This window comes from Mus caroli, chromosome 17, assembly GCF_900094665.2.
Source record: "Mus caroli chromosome 17, CAROLI_EIJ_v1.1, whole genome shotgun sequence".
In the NCBI taxonomy this organism is placed as follows: domain Eukaryota; kingdom Metazoa; phylum Chordata; class Mammalia; order Rodentia; family Muridae; genus Mus; species Mus caroli.
Window position 1 is genome coordinate 64,376,120 of NC_034586.1, and position 15,449 is coordinate 64,391,568.

At 43.5% G+C, this 15,449-nt stretch overlaps 1 protein-coding gene across 1 annotated transcript in view; it reads left to right on the plus strand.

Moving 5' to 3' along the window:
• Positions 1-3,286: 3,286 nt before the first annotated feature.
• L3mbtl4 (L3MBTL histone methyl-lysine binding protein 4) overlaps positions 3,287-15,449 on the plus strand; it is a 339,815-nt gene continuing 327,652 nt past the window's right edge. Inside the window, exon 1 of the mRNA XM_029470911.1 lies at positions 3,287-3,350. The gene's annotated coding sequence lies outside the window, so the exon portion shown is untranslated. The remainder of the gene's footprint in view (positions 3,351-15,449) is intronic.

Here is a 15,449-nt window from a genome sequence, read left to right on the forward strand (position 1 = left end):
GACTTAATCTTCCTTTTTTTTTTTTTAAATTTTCTCTGTCTTATATTTAGGATTGAGCATGGCTAATCTCAAGCAGGTGAAAGAGCTGACCTGTTTCCTTATGGAATTTCTTTTCCTTTTTACAAGCCCCACAGTAGTTTCTTCAGAACCACATGTATTGGAAAGTGAGGTTTGTGTGCTGATTTGAGCATCCTGTCCTGTTCAGTCAATACAGATTAACTTTTACCAAAAATATTGTACTTAAATTGGAGTTTAAATTCCAGAATTTAAGGGTGTGTGTGTGACCCCAGACAAGCATTTCACAGAAGAGTTTCAGCACCAGCCCCCTTTATATTATATTTTGAGACAGAGCCTTGATAAATTGCTCAGGTTAGCTTTGAACTTGCCAAGGCTAGCCTTAACTTGGGGCTATTCTGCTTTTATCTCTTGAGTAGAAGAATTACAGGTTCCTGCCATGAAGCCACCAGGGACTTTACTGTAGCTATGTCTACTAACAGGATGATAACTAGAAATATAAAAGCCAAACAGATTTTTACATAGGTTTAAAATCATTTATTCAAAATTTATAATATGCATATTATCTTGGTTATGAAGCTCTGTGATGTCATTTTAAAAAGTGGCTTAAATTATTCAATATAATTGACACTTCTTTCTGAACCAATATTTACATTTAAATAGAACTCTAAATTATTTATACTACAGCCCATTAAGTAAAATTTACTATTAGCTAATCTGCTTAGAAACACATTGTTCTGAGAGAGAATCCATAATAGAGAAATGATTAACAATGGAGCTAATATGGAAATACACTTGGTTGAAGACTGAGGATTGAAGTGAGCAGGGAAACAGTGGACTGCTAAGCTCAGCTTGGGTTTGGAATCAATCACGTCAGAGCAGGAGGAGGTATTCACTCCAAGCTCACTCTCAAAACAAATGCAAGAAACAACTGTGAGTCTTTCAAAACACCTCTATCACCCACTAATGCTACTATTGATCCATCAGTAAAGAATGCAACTTAATCCAGTTCAGAAAAGAAATATAACCACCCAGACAGAAGCTCAGAGAAAATCGAAGAACGTGGTGAGTTACTGTGGTTACCATCTTAACAAGCAGGAAGGGCTGTTTTTTACCAACCAAAAACAGATATAAACATGAATAATGGCCGAGATTCGGTTTCACTTGGATGAGTTCTGCTGTCTCATTGCTAATCATGCCATATTCAGAGAATGTTAGGGTTAACCTAATAAAAGAAGGAAAATATCTAACAAGCCCCATGTTATTAAAATCGGGTTGCTCACAGCATCCCTTGGTTAGGTTGCAATACTCAAGTGTTGTATCTCATTTGAATCTTCAGCTATTCAAATGAAAAGGGCTGAACTGTAACAGTCTAAAAGTTCTATCAGAAGTGTGCGAATTCTTTCCTGCTTGGGTTTCCATAAAATTTAAGTAGCAGTATGATTTGAGAACAGACATCAGCTTCTTTGCGTATACTCCTTGGTTGTCAATTCTCTGCAGAAATGCAAACACCTGGCAGCAGCCACAAGAAGGCATGCTGCATTGTCCACTGACTTATTTGTGTGTCCTTCAGAAAGAAATCTAGTCCATGAAAACGGAGTATCTGGGCTTTCATGATTTCCACCCTAATACCATTCATAAACCATTAATACCATTAATAAAGTTATAATTTCCGTTTAAAAATCAACGAAGGTAGGTAATGAAGGCGATGTACATGGATTCAACTCAGCTTTCTTTTGTGTGTGACACCGATCAAGTTTTGCTGAGGGGCAGCTGGAACTAGAAGCACTCTTGACTCTGTGATGAAATGGTTCTGATGTTTGTATGACCCAGATTTAGATTCCTATATGGTAAACACGACTGGGAAGGGCCAGGACGACACTGCAGCGACTGAAGCTCTAGACCTTCATCAGGCGGATGTTATGGTGGCCCGCTCCTTAGGCACTTGCTGCCTCTGTTGTACTGTGTCCTGTGAGTAGCAGGGCAGGAGGAATCGGATCACCCATTCCTCCACTGGTTCCCATCTGATTTGATGTGGTCAGTTGCACAAGGATCCAGCCAACTTTTCATGCTTCCTAAGACAGTAGCCAGGTTAACCCAGGTGCTCTTCGACTTTCGAAGATTTCTGAGCTTGTTTGCCTCTTTCTGTCGGTAGTTCTATTTTTTGACTTGTGTTAAGGAAATGTATCACCCACCACCCCCATAGGTCTTAGCACAAGCGTATTTAAACAAGGCAGAAATGAGCGCACCACTTCAGTAGGATTTGTTTTAGCCTCGTTTCCTCGCCTTACTCTTGATGGCTCGTCTTTGTCACTTTTTTTCCCTCAAATCTTTTTCTTAACTAATTAGAGTACGAGGGACCAGTTACATGTACATTGATACAAGTTCTTGTGATCTTCGTTTCTAATTAAAAGCTGCATTAGCGGGAAGGCGACAACAATATAAATGTAAATAAATAAAATAATTAATAAAAACACATTAGCAAATGGTTTCATATTTTTTTTCAACACCCACACGTTATGTTTTAGCAAATGAGAAGTCTTGCCTACAGGTTTCCAATTCTTAGTGTATGGTAATCAACAACAAACTCAAAGGAAGATTCTGGATGTTGATCTTGTGAAAGTAACGTCCTTCTTGCTCAAAGCAAAAGCCTAGTACTTAATTTGTACCCATCAGATAGCTATTGTCTGCATATTTGGACTTACATACCCCCAAGAAAGAAAATTTCACTCCAAAGTCACAAAACATAGCCTTTAATTATCAGCTATCAAACACAAAGGGATTTAAACAAGATCCTCATCAAATCAGTGACTTTGGCAAAGGAAAGGCCAAAGTTAGTGAGTCTGACTCAACTTGTAAGTTCCCAGAGAGCAGAAGCTCAGCAGCTCCCGTTTCTCAGCCCACACTGCTAGGACCGGGCTGGTAGCCTCCTCTCACCCATCCCCTTTCCATGTAAGAAGTATCCCGTCATCTCTGTCCCGTAGGTTTCCCTGTACACGTGGGTGGCGAAGTCAAAAGCCAGCAGCAGCGGCAAGAGGTTTCAGCATCCACCAGGGTGCAGGAGGTGTAGGCAGGAGAATGCCTGGGACTCGGCTGCAGGGAGAGGCTGGCAGGGGAGTGGCAGGGCGTGCGGCTCGGATCCCAGGAGTCAAGGGAGACAGTGCGAGGGTGGGGGTAGGGATGGCAGCATCACCAGGAGAAACCCGGACTGAATGCCACGCGGTGGGGCGTAGAGCCAGGCAGGTGCGGCAGGAGCATGCGCGTGCGCGGTGGGGGCGTTTCCCGCGCCCTGGGCCGGTGCACCTCACCCGCGGCAGCTGCTGCGGGACACTGGGGTAAGCAGGGTGCGCGCCCGAGTGGGTGGGGGGCAGCGCTCGGGGCAAGGGGCGATGGCATGAGCTCCTCGCTTCTCTCTCGTTGCGGGGCCAAGAGACACCCCACTTGTCGCCCACTTCGCATGGCTTCGTTCCTCAGCTGTTGGGGTGCAGCCGGACCGACCTGGGGTAGCCCCGCACCCCCAGCCTTCCCCAGCACTTGCACTTGCACTTTTGTGTTCCACTCCTCTGGGATGGAAGTCCGAGTCTGTCTCCTCTACCCTGACCATCCACCCGGGGTCCTGTCTTCTCCCTGCCTCATTGCCCTGGGCGCTCAAAGCCAGGAAGGGGCGCAGTGCGGACACCCCGCAGTGTCAGACTCTCTCTGTAACTACCATGCCTGGGGTGTGGGTAGACCATGCTGGCCTCTGTCGCTCTGTCTTCTCCACTCTGTCTGCTCCCCAGGCCTTCCTGGGTTAGCTCCTCAGGGGTGAAAACACATGTGGGTCCGGCAGCACAGTTAAATGCCAGGTTGGTGAAAGAGTTCTCTGGAGGTGGGAAGTTGGCTACCTGAGTATTTCTTCCACAGCCTTTGATCTGCTAATGCTTAACATCTTCACACTGTTCTTGTTATGTGTACCTCTGTTCACTTACACTCTTCTAATTATTTCATGTATTCACTCATTCATTTACTCTCTGAAGACAGTGTCTCGTGATACCTAGTTAGTTATTCCCAAATTTGTCAGTAGCTGAGGCTAGCCTTGCAGTAGTGGGGGATAGCCTTGTAGTCCTGTTTGCCTCCGCCTCCCAAGTGCTGGATACACCCGGAGGCCCTTCAGGTGGTCACTGTGCCCTCTGAGGCTGCTGGGCGTGGTCGTTAGAGGAAGTTAGCTGGAAGTCAGTGGCTAGAGGTATAGTCAGTCCTCCTTCAGGTCTGTTTGGTCTCCACCCAGACTTGCCAGCTGCTTGTCCTACCATCCTGTGTTCACTGCTCTTTCTAGACGACGCCTGTAGCAGCTCGGGGCTTCAGGTTCTGGCTGAATGGTGTCGTGGGATATCCTGGTGTTTTCTAATCCCCTTGACCCTGAAAGGAAGGTGAAGTGGCACACAGGTAGGGTGGGTTTGAGGTGATGTTTGCTCTTGGTGCTCAATCTTGTGAGATGCCAAGACATCCAGCTTCATTTATTATTCCTCATCGTAACTATGGGGATCTCGATAAAGGTTCAAAGAGGAGAGATAGTTTTGAACTGCCAGATGGGCTGAGTTGAAATTACACTGATTAATGTGTGGTATGAGGCTGCAGGGAGTTTACATTTCATGGAGGACTAGGCTAGGCTATGGCATCGTTGCATTAATAATTTGTTGGATAATGTTAGCCTCAATCTAATGCTTAAATGATCTCTCCAACTGTTTCCCATGAGTACTGCTGGGGGAGGTGAGCTGAAGACAGAACTAAGTTGAGAAACTGACCAAGCTTCCACCACAAAGAGGAACCTGGTTGTAGTGTTTACAGATGACTGCAGGATTCTAAGGACAGAGCACTACTAGCTGCCTCTGCAGCATCTGAGTGGAGTGTGCCTTTGATACCTGCCTCATCTTCAGCAGTAAGGAAACAGCTTGCAAGGTCTGCTGTGGTACTACATGTGGCCAAGTACCTACTCATTAGAGAGAGAGAGAGAGAGAGAGAGAGAGAGANGAGAGAGACAGAGAGAGACAGAGAGAGACAGAGAGAGACAGAGAGAGAGACAGAGAGAGACAGAGACAGAGACAGAGACAGAGACAGAGACAGAGAGATTGAATCTGTATGTGACCAGGCAGCAGAGATTGTGCAAAGTGCTTTGCAGGTAGGAAGTTCTTACCAGGAAGGGCTATGGTGAGTCATGTGGCTTAGGATCCCATCAGCAGCTCATTCTCCAGTCACAAGGACCCCAGCTCTCATCTCCCGTCCTTTCTTATATTGTGTCTTCCCTTCCCCAGGGCTAAGGAGAGGTGGAACAAACCCTGGCATCACTGTCCATTCTCTAGTCAGTTGTTTTAATTAGAAAAGAATGCTACTGCTGGTGAATTGGGAGTCAGGAGAGCCAGACCCAGTGGGTTTGGGACTAGTGCTATCTCAGATCAGTTCAGTTTATAAGATATTAGAAGAGACACTGAAATCACCTTCATCAGAAAGGGGAACTGACATCAGTGAGGAGAGGTAGGGACCACTCAGACATTGTGTTTCAGGGTGGCAAATCTCAAATCAAAACAACAAAATAAAAACCGAGACAGCTGACAGAGATTGACTGCTGGCGGCACCCAAGGATGGGCTCAGTGAGAGAAAGCAACATTTTGGCAAGTCACAGAGGCCAAGCAGATGTCCTTAGAACAGGAAAGCTAGTGGCCAACCAGCAGAGCAGACAACGGTCCCACTCGGATGCTAATGAGAAACCCAAGTGGACACGTTGAACTTGGCTAGGAAGAGACGATCTCAATGTTACCCAGTGCTGCAGTGTGAACGATGGGTCTGGTTTGTCTCCTGCTTTAGGAATACGGACATTCCTCTGACATACTCAGTATTTTGTAGCCGGCAAAGCAAAATGCCGCTCTTTGTACACAAGCAACAGTATTTTGAGTGCAGTGTTTTATGGGGACATCCTTCCAATAAAGAAAATCACCGAGTCCCAGTGTTGCTAACACATTCTCCAAAAAATATGACTTCTTCATCAGCAAGATAGTGAATTAGAAGACTTGGGAAAGAAAAGAAAATCCTTAGTTCATTCATCCACACAAAAAAATTCTTTTATGTATGCATTTGCGTTGTTGTGATATTTTTTAGAATCGTGTGTGTGAGGAGAATTTATCCCTTTTTCATTTTGCAAGTCTGAATGATGTGTGTGTGTGTGTGTGTGTGTGTGTGTAACATTGGGAAAAGAAAAGCCCTGACTCCCAAAGCCCCAAGGGCTGTCACTGCTTTGCTTGCAGCGCCTTGGATGTCTCTCATTGCCACGGGTGACCGCCGCTCATTGTCACCTGCACAAGCTTTATCCGCCCATTTATGTTCATCTGAGCTCACATGGGAATGTTTACTCAAAGAAGCCAGACATTGTGGAGGCTCTGTAGCTTGTCCCGCTTGAAGACAGATGCTGAAAATGTTAGGGCTTAGGCTGGCCAGCCACTGGGCTCCAGGAATCTGCCCATCCTTCATCCCGTCCCTACCTCTTCAATGTCCCATTTTAACCCCATTGATAGGGTTATAGTGTTGTGTGGGCTTCCACATGGTCGCTGAAGATCCACACTCTCGTCCTCACACTTGCATGGCAAGAACTTTTACCCTAACCCTAACCCTAACCCTAACCCTAACCCTAACCCTAACCCTAACCCTAACTTTTACCAACTGAACAATCTCTCCACATTCTTGAGAAGGAATGTGAGACATTTTACCAGGAACCCACAATGTGTCAGTTGTTTGCTATGTGTATGGACAGGAGCGTGGCTTCTATAGCATTCATAGCGTAATTCAGGGAGAGATAACAACTGGTCGCACAAAAACATGGTACGTGCAAGTCAGACTTGAGGATGATGGTGAGAAAGTCCAGCAGGCAGACCTAATTGGCTCTATGGAGTGATAAAGGTCTCTGAGGATAGCCACAAGCTAGCTGGGCAAAGGAAACAGACAAGGAGGCCATGAGGAGTCTGCAGGAGTGTGGCATGACCTGTTTTACACCAATCAAAGCACCCCTGGCCACCACCTGCAGGACTTATGTAGGTATAAATAAGACCCCATGGTGTATGTCCAGGTGGGAGTCAGTGGTTCTTGGAGCAGCAAGATGGGAATGGAGGTGGTTAGAAATGGGGGGGGGGTGTCTCCAGGGTATCCTGAGGTAGGATGGGACAAAACTGCCTATGCATGAGAGAACAAGGAAAGGTAAAGGACCCAGGGCTCCTCTTCCCAGATCTGCAGCCTGAGAAGCTGTGTGGTTGTTAAAGAAGACAGGGAAAGGCCTCCTGGTCACTGTTTCCCTGGCTTTGGCCATTTTCCAGGGAGACGGAGAGGATGGTTTTAGTAGAAGCTTGGCTTGTTGTGACACTTGTCACTCAGAGCCGTGGAGACATCAGCGAGACTAGAGGCTTGGGTAAAATGAGTTTTACCTGATCTAAAAGATAGTCACTAATATAAAAAAGTTAGCTAGAAATCTGCACTTTAGGAAAATGTGAAATCACTGTACTTAAAACATTAGTTGCATATTGAGGGTGCTGCTAAGATAAACAGCAGATTCTACTGACCGGATGCCTTCTGTTGTTTGTGGTCTGATGTTTATAGCTTCTTGCTGGTATGTTCAACTGAATAATTAGCTGGATGTATGTTTTCTTCCTTTTACTTTTTTCTTTGTTTTTCTTTATTTTTACACTTGAATCAAAGTGTCTCTGTATACCTCAGACTGGACTTGAGCTAAATACATAGCCCAGACTACGTTTGTGCTTGGAATCCTTCTGTCTCATCTTTTCAAGTCTAAATCCTAATTCCAGGGTCTACTTACTTACTTAGTTTATTTACTTATTTCTAGTATATGTGTAGGTGCATGTGCATGTGTGCATATATATGTGTGTGTATATAAGGTGTGTATGTATGCGTATATGTGTATATGTATATATGTATACGTGTGTTTATATACATATATATGTGATATATACGTAAATGTACACATACGTGCTCCTGTGTGGAGAGACCAGATGTCCACACTGGATGTTTTCTTCAATTGTTCTTAACTTTATTTTTAGAGACGGGGTCTCTCACTGAAGGTAGCTTCCTCATTTAGCTAGACTCTCTGGCCAACAAGCCCCTGTGATTCTCTTCAGGGACAAGATAACAGGCATACACACCTGTACCTGGCATTCCATGTTTGTAAGAAGCAAGCACTTTACAATCTGAGGCATCCTCCAGTTCTCTACTTTTGAGCAATTTTCTTTTTAACTTACCATAATGCTCTAATGCTCTTCTTACTCATCATGACATATATGTGTGTGTGTGTGTGTATATGTGTGTGTGTGTATTTGTGTGTTTGTGTGTGTATATCTCCATAAAAAGAAAAACCAACCCCTCAAATAAAAAAACTAAAACACAAAAATGAAGCCCAATCCCCCAAAACAAAAAACAAACAAACAAAAAAAAAACCAAAACAACTCACCACCACCATTAAAACCCCGTTCCTTGTCCCATCGATTGCTGCCTTTTGAAGTGGCCATATTAAATCTGAGGTTTGCAATCTGGAAGCTGAGCCCAGTCCTTCCACACTCCAAGCACATGCGTGTGCAGCAGTGGTGTTCAGATAGTGATTTTGGGGGTGATTGTGGGGTGCAGCACCCTTCTGCCTAGCGGGCTTCTGCCTTTTGGGAACTGCCTTTCTAGTGGCACCTCCCTCGGTTGCTTCTGCACTCCCCAACACAGGGCCAAGACCTTTCGGCAAGCATCCTTGTGGTGACTGTTGTGAGTGAGGCACAGAGCTCTGCTTTGCTGCTTCCTCCAGGAAACTTTTTGGGGATAAGCATGGATTTGTTGCTACATACTTCCAAAGATTAAAAACTGCCTGGGACATTAGACACCCTGCTAGTAAAACTGCAATGACTCTGAGTCCATAGGGTGACAGCTACACAGGAAAGCAGATCCACAAAGTTCCTCACAGCTAGGGATTTTGTTAGTAACTGGCAAAGAGTTGAGTTGATTGAAGACATGAGACCCGACCTTTAGCCCTACAGTTTGTTACTATTATAGTCAGATATCAAAGAGGAATTCAAGGGTCTTTTTTTTCTTTTATTTTATGGCAGAGAATATTCTTTAATTTCATGTCATTACACCCTATTGGCCTGGTCGTTACCACCATAAAGGTGAATTATTAGAGATATCATCTTGGTACACAAAGTCTGCAGTTCATTCACTGACTTTCTGTGGATGGTTAGAACTAAGAGTCTATTTTCTTTCTCAAGTACAGCACTGAATTCTCTGGGGTTTTACTCCCAGAAGTCACTTGAATTTTTTTCAGGGCATCTTTACACAACATTTTAGCTTAGAAGGAGTTAAGGTTAACAGACTATGGATTTGAAGGCACATATATCCACTTTTAGGGGTTGTTGAGGTCTTGTCTGTGTGAGTAGTGATATCTACTCTATCACTGTAGATCATCAATAGGGTGTTTATCAAGGCAATTATCATCGTCAGTCTACCCAGAACTGGGTTACATCCATGTTCAAGACAGAGCCCATTGGTATGCATGAGAAGTAAAAGAACAAAGAAACTATTTATATCAGATATTCCTCACCAACACGCTGCAAGAGGGACAGTTACAAACATGATTGTAAATTGTGTTTTCTTTCATATTTCTAGAACTCTCAACCGAGTAGCTGTAAGTATTGTCACATACCAAAGTTAGCTGATGGAGATGCTTCTGCTGTCCCACGTTAGCAGAAACCATGGAGGAGCACTGCTTGGGCTCTTATTACCTAGAGCCTAGGAATGGTGCCACCAACAGTGGGCTGAGCCCACCTATGCTAATTAACAAGATAATTAATTATCAGGATATCCTCTACCAACACGTCCATAGCCTAATGTGATATATGTTATTATTCCACAATCAGGCTTCTCTCAGTTACATCTGGGCTGGTTCACACTGACAAATAAGGGGAAGCAGGATGCGGTCTTAGTTGTGACTTACCGAAACAGTCTGTTTTAGGGTATTTAGGGTGGTGTGGTGGGGTGGGGTATGGTGTGGTGTGGTTGAGACAGGATCTTGCTGCATATTCCTGGCTGGCCTATTACTCATGTTATATTCCATGCTGGAAGAAGACAGGATGACAGCAGAGCCCCAGAAAAAGTTACCAGAGTTTAAAGAACTTCTTAATATGCCACAGCTCCTGATCTCTCGTTAAAAAAAAAATGTCTATGTGGTAGGAGATGTGTTGTTGATGAGTTGTCAGATAGGAAGTGTCACATCAGGGGAAAGACCTGAATGATTAATACCAGCTTAAAGAACTGACTTATACAACTGAGTTAAGGCTGATTTGGATCTCAGATTTAGGCTTCGGTCTATGGAATTTTCTCTATGTACAGTTGCATGTGTATGTGTGTAGACACATGCATCCATCTGCCATCTGTCTCCTATTTAGCTGTTTGTCTTTTAGTAATGGGGATCAGATTCATTCGGCTTTGTTTTTTGTTTTTTGTTTGTTTGTTTGTATCGTATCAACACTCATTTTCCTAACCAAGTTTTGTAGCAAAGTTATATTCAATAGCTTTGTGGACTCTTATTACAGAGTGATGTTTCTGACTTTGGTGAAGGCTGCACTAGGCCTTGGGTGTGTAGAGATCTGAGGAGCTGAAGACATACCTAGGTTCTGACCTTTCTCTAAGCAACCTACAGGACCACAGGCTGACTCCTCTGAGCCATCTCCATGTTGTGTGGCATGATGCTCTTATGACTGACTCAGGGACCTGATTCATGCATATCTTGGGTCAGCAGTGTTTCTGAGTACAGGTGATGTGCCTGTTCTCAGCATGACGCTCTCTTTTCTGCTCAGGAAACACCCCTGGCCTTTGGAGTTCATTTGGGAGGGTCAGCTGCTGGTATCTGGGATCTTCTAGCTCTAAGAGAGGAGTTGGAGAACATACTTTTGCAAGGGATAGGGTAGAGAGTGCGAGTTAGGACATCCAAGTCAGGTTCCTAATTGAGAAACTCTGTTCTGATTCACAGATGGCCTGTGGCATCATGGCAAAGCCTAGTTACCTTTACACCAGCTCTGCTTTTTGCTAGCTGGATCCTGCAGCGCTGCCCCTGGAGGTCATGTGTGTGAGGTTTAATCAACCCTGTGTGGAGACAAGGGACATCTTCCTGGCTTGTGTCATTTCTGTATTGTTCCAGGGCCCCCGCTGGCCTATGGCCCCAAAGAAGGAAGATCTGTCTCACTCTCTGGAAACTGCAAACACTGCGCTTTCAAAGGTTCTCACTGAGTTTTGGGTCACAGAGGAAGATAAGAAATTCAACGATAGTAATGCTTTTGTGTGTGAGCAACAAACACTTCTTCAGATTTTCTTCAGACTACTTATTTAAAAATGTTACTGGAGACCAGAAGTAAAAAGAAACAGGTTAAATTACTTGTAGAGATAATTTTATCCATTCACATCCTCTTCCCCTCTTTCTCCCTGTCTCTTTCAGTCTCCTTAGCTCCTGCCTCTCTCTAACCCACACTGCTTGAAATGTCTTTCACCGAGGCCATCACAGTAAAATGATGCATGTGTGCCCAGCATATTTCTTGTGGAACTGAAAAGTCTTTTAAAGAAGTTACAGGAAATTGAGCCTGCTATCTTTGGGTCCCTGAGATTTGCACCTTACCTTTCCTGTCAGGCACACTCATTTCATATGAATTTTGGTATTTTCAGAGTCATCTTCATCTTTTCAAAATTTAAACCTGATAATGACAATACGACTGTTGATGTTAGTCCTCAGTCAGATACTGTGTCTTAACTTGTTAGCCAGACATTGTTTGTATGTATGACCAATTACTTTTCTGTTATTCTATTTTACAATCGAGTCTTGGTTTGAGTAGCACCAGAGGTTAGACAGTGCATATATAGGTTACCTATACATACAACCTATTACATAGGTTAGCTTAAAATGACCAAGTGGTTTGAAGGTGGAGTGGGCCATCTACTAACTGCATTCCCGCCAACCAGCTGTTAGCCAAGGTGCACTTATAGTCATGTTGTGCTTGGTTATGTGTGTGTGTGTGTGTGAGCGAGGATGTAAAGTCATGCATGCATGTGTGGAGGCAGCTGAGTTTATCCCTTTATTTCAAATTATATTATTTTATTATTCTATCACATATTCATGGTGTTTCTAGAAAATGAGAAAGTGTTAAAACTGGAAGTGTCCTGTTCTATCATTAGAACTGATATAGGCTTATTTTTGCAGGATCCCTGGTAGATGGTCATGTAGACTGTACTTGGGATTAAAAAATTGAGTAACAGGGAAAAAAAAAAACATTTGAATAAATAGATGATAAAAGCATTGCTTTGATCAGTTTAACACAATTTAAATATGTAAACCTTGGAATTTAAAGAAGATCCTGTTTGTGTATCTTACGTCTCTAGGCCAACACAGGTGTCTGCCTCTACAAGAAGACCTGAAATAGAAAATCGTGTCCTAGCCCTGGATGCCCTGACACTTGAAGTCATGAGGTTTAGAGACATGAATCTTGTTTGAGAGCTATGTTTCAGCTTTCCTGATCTCAAAGCTTTTTTTTTTTTTTTTTTTTTTTCTGAGGTTTGGGTTGAGGCAGGGGCATGCCCTCTTGTCCCTGTAATGGAGATCCTTCTGGGGCTCTTACAGCATCTTTCTGGGCACTTCTGTTTCTTGTTGGTTGGTTGGTTGGTCTTTTGTTTCCAGTCCCTTTTGCTGGCACTGGGGGTGAAAGCCTGCAGCCTGGGAAAGCTTTCTGAAGCCAGGTGCTTCCCAGTGTGTGCTGGGGCCACACTTTCCTAGAGACTCTTAGCGTTGAATAGTGAGGGCCTTTGAAATACTCTAGACTATTTCTTTAAGAGTGTGAACTGAAGGAGTGACTTACTGAAGGAGTAGTTTGTGGGCCTATCTGCCTTGGTTTGGCTGTAACATGTAGTCCATGAGCCTATCTGCCTGTAGTTTGGCTGTGGCACACAAGTTCTGCTATGCTATTTCTCCCGCATATGTACTCATTTCTAATGTAGTAAAGATTTTATAAGCCATGTTCTTGCCCAGGATATGTGTATGAGAGTGCAGTAGAATTAGGTTATACTGAATTCTTTCAGTTTGAATATTGCTATAAGAAGCAATAAATGCTTCTTACAGAGTTTACTTCTCACAAAAATTACTATGTTGCCTTTACCTGTTGAGTCATCTTTCCAACTTTCCAGGAAATATTTTAATGTGTTTGGCAGCTACTCAAAATTGAGATTCTGAAACATATAGGAAATAATGTTATCTATACATAATCCTTATAAGGGCTAGAAATGAATGTACTATGTATGGATAGTTCATAGCCACAGCCACCCAAACCTGGATGTGATGTTTTTGAGATTATTATTGATATCCGTTTATAAAGGCATTGTCTTGGTTACATATTTATCATTGTGATAAGACACCCTGACTAAGGAAACTTTAGCAGAAAGTGTTTATTTGGGTTTTACAGTTTTAGAAGATGAGGCTTGACCATCATGGCTGGGAACATGGCAGCAGGTAGGCATGGTACTGGGTTGAATTGTGAATGTACATCTCGATCCATAAACACGGGGCCACAGGGGAGAATGACTGGGATTGCACCAGGCTTTTGAAACCTCAAAGCCTGTCCCCAGTGACCCATCTCTTCCAACAAGGCCATGTCTTCTGATCCTTTCCCAAGAGTTCTACCAACTGGAGACCAAGCGTTTAGATATAGAGACCTATGGGGGCCATTCTTATTCAAATCCAGAGTCTGTAATAGGACTGGTGGGCGGTGGTTCCCATCTCTTTCTGAATCTGTCTGTAGAATGAGTGTGTTGACTTTGGAGTCCACCATTTAGCTGTTTGATTTCTTTCTTTATTTATTTATTAATGATCTATTTATTTCTCATTCATTCATTCACCTCTTTATTTATGTATTTATTGCGGCATTGAGTAGAGCTTTGGGGAGGCTTACCTAAAGGGTTTGTAAACACCAGGCTTGCACACTTTTCTTTCTTCCTCTAAGACATGTCAGGAATTTCTGTCCACCTTTTGTTCTTTTGATACTTGGATTACATTAGTCTGTAACTGCACAGTATATATAGAAGACCCAGGTGAGGAGCCCTTCATGGTTGAGGAGAGAGCGAGGACTTCCTCAGCACCTAACTTGGGCTGAGGAAAGGGAGAGAGTTGGCATATGGAGTTTTTCCAAGCTCCTTCTGAGCTACAGAAGGCTCACTCATCATTGTTTGGGCTTTGGTGGGTTTAATGATGTGACAAAAACCATTTTGAGGCCATGATGCATAATGTCCTAACTTGGGACAATTGCCCCCCCCAACAGACCTTATTAAATCAGGTATATTTTTAACGTTTCATACTTTCTTGTACTCTCTGCTTTGAAACATGTTAATGTGCATTTTAGTTATTTTATAAATGTTCTGATTATTCATTGAATTAAAAAAACCATGTTTTACTAGTGGTCAGCTATTTAGAATGTTTAATATAGAAGATCTGGTTGTGGATAGGACCACAAGTATCGATAATTTGAATGTGTCAGTGTATCATAAAGGAAATTCATCCGAGGATTGTTAAGGGTAACTGAGTAAAACATATTGGTAATCCAGCAATACCTAGATTACCTCCAAGGGCCAGCAACAGTGCTTCAAGTGGAAGCCCAGTGAAATTGCCATTTTGCTCTTGAGATCACGTCTGCTGTGGATATTCCCCGTGAAATTATCATCAGCCAAGGTAACAGTGAGTTGCAGGGAGAGGGACACCTGCAAGGGACTGTTAATTAACATGCAGTAAGAAGAGAGGGGAACAGCAGCCTCAAGAACAGAGCTCCTTGGGCAGTTAGGTGGCACTGTTTCTCTTTTTTCTTTCAAAGGTTTGGCTAAATGTAATTAAAGTATGAAGAGGCTCCATGAGGGCTGCCTTCAGCTGTAGTCAGATTAAAAGCTCACAGGAGAGGTGCACTGGGAAGCAATGGAGGAACTCACCCTTTCTCCCCGGGTGATGTTTTCTCCTGCCAGTTCACTAGCAGAAAGGGGGAGGGATGGCTTTATGGTTGCTGAACACACTGAGGAGTTCTTTCTGGGGTCGCTCAGGGGCAGGCTTCAAAGGTCACAAGGTCAGATGCGTCAGGGGGAGGTACCCTGGGCCCTGGACTGGTACAGTGGCCTGAATGTTTAAGGGAGGAGGGACTGGTGAGCTTGGACGAGCTAGGGTTCACACCAGCGGGACTTGTGCAGTAGACTAAGGCTGTTTGTAAATGTTGAGATCTTCTTCCCCTTTTTTCTTCTTTCCTTATATGAGGGTCCCTGTAGAAGTCTATAATCTAGTTTAAAAATGCATGTCTGGTTTCCCATTCTGCTTTTTAATGTTGGTTTTGTGTGTGTGTGTGTGTGTGTGTGTG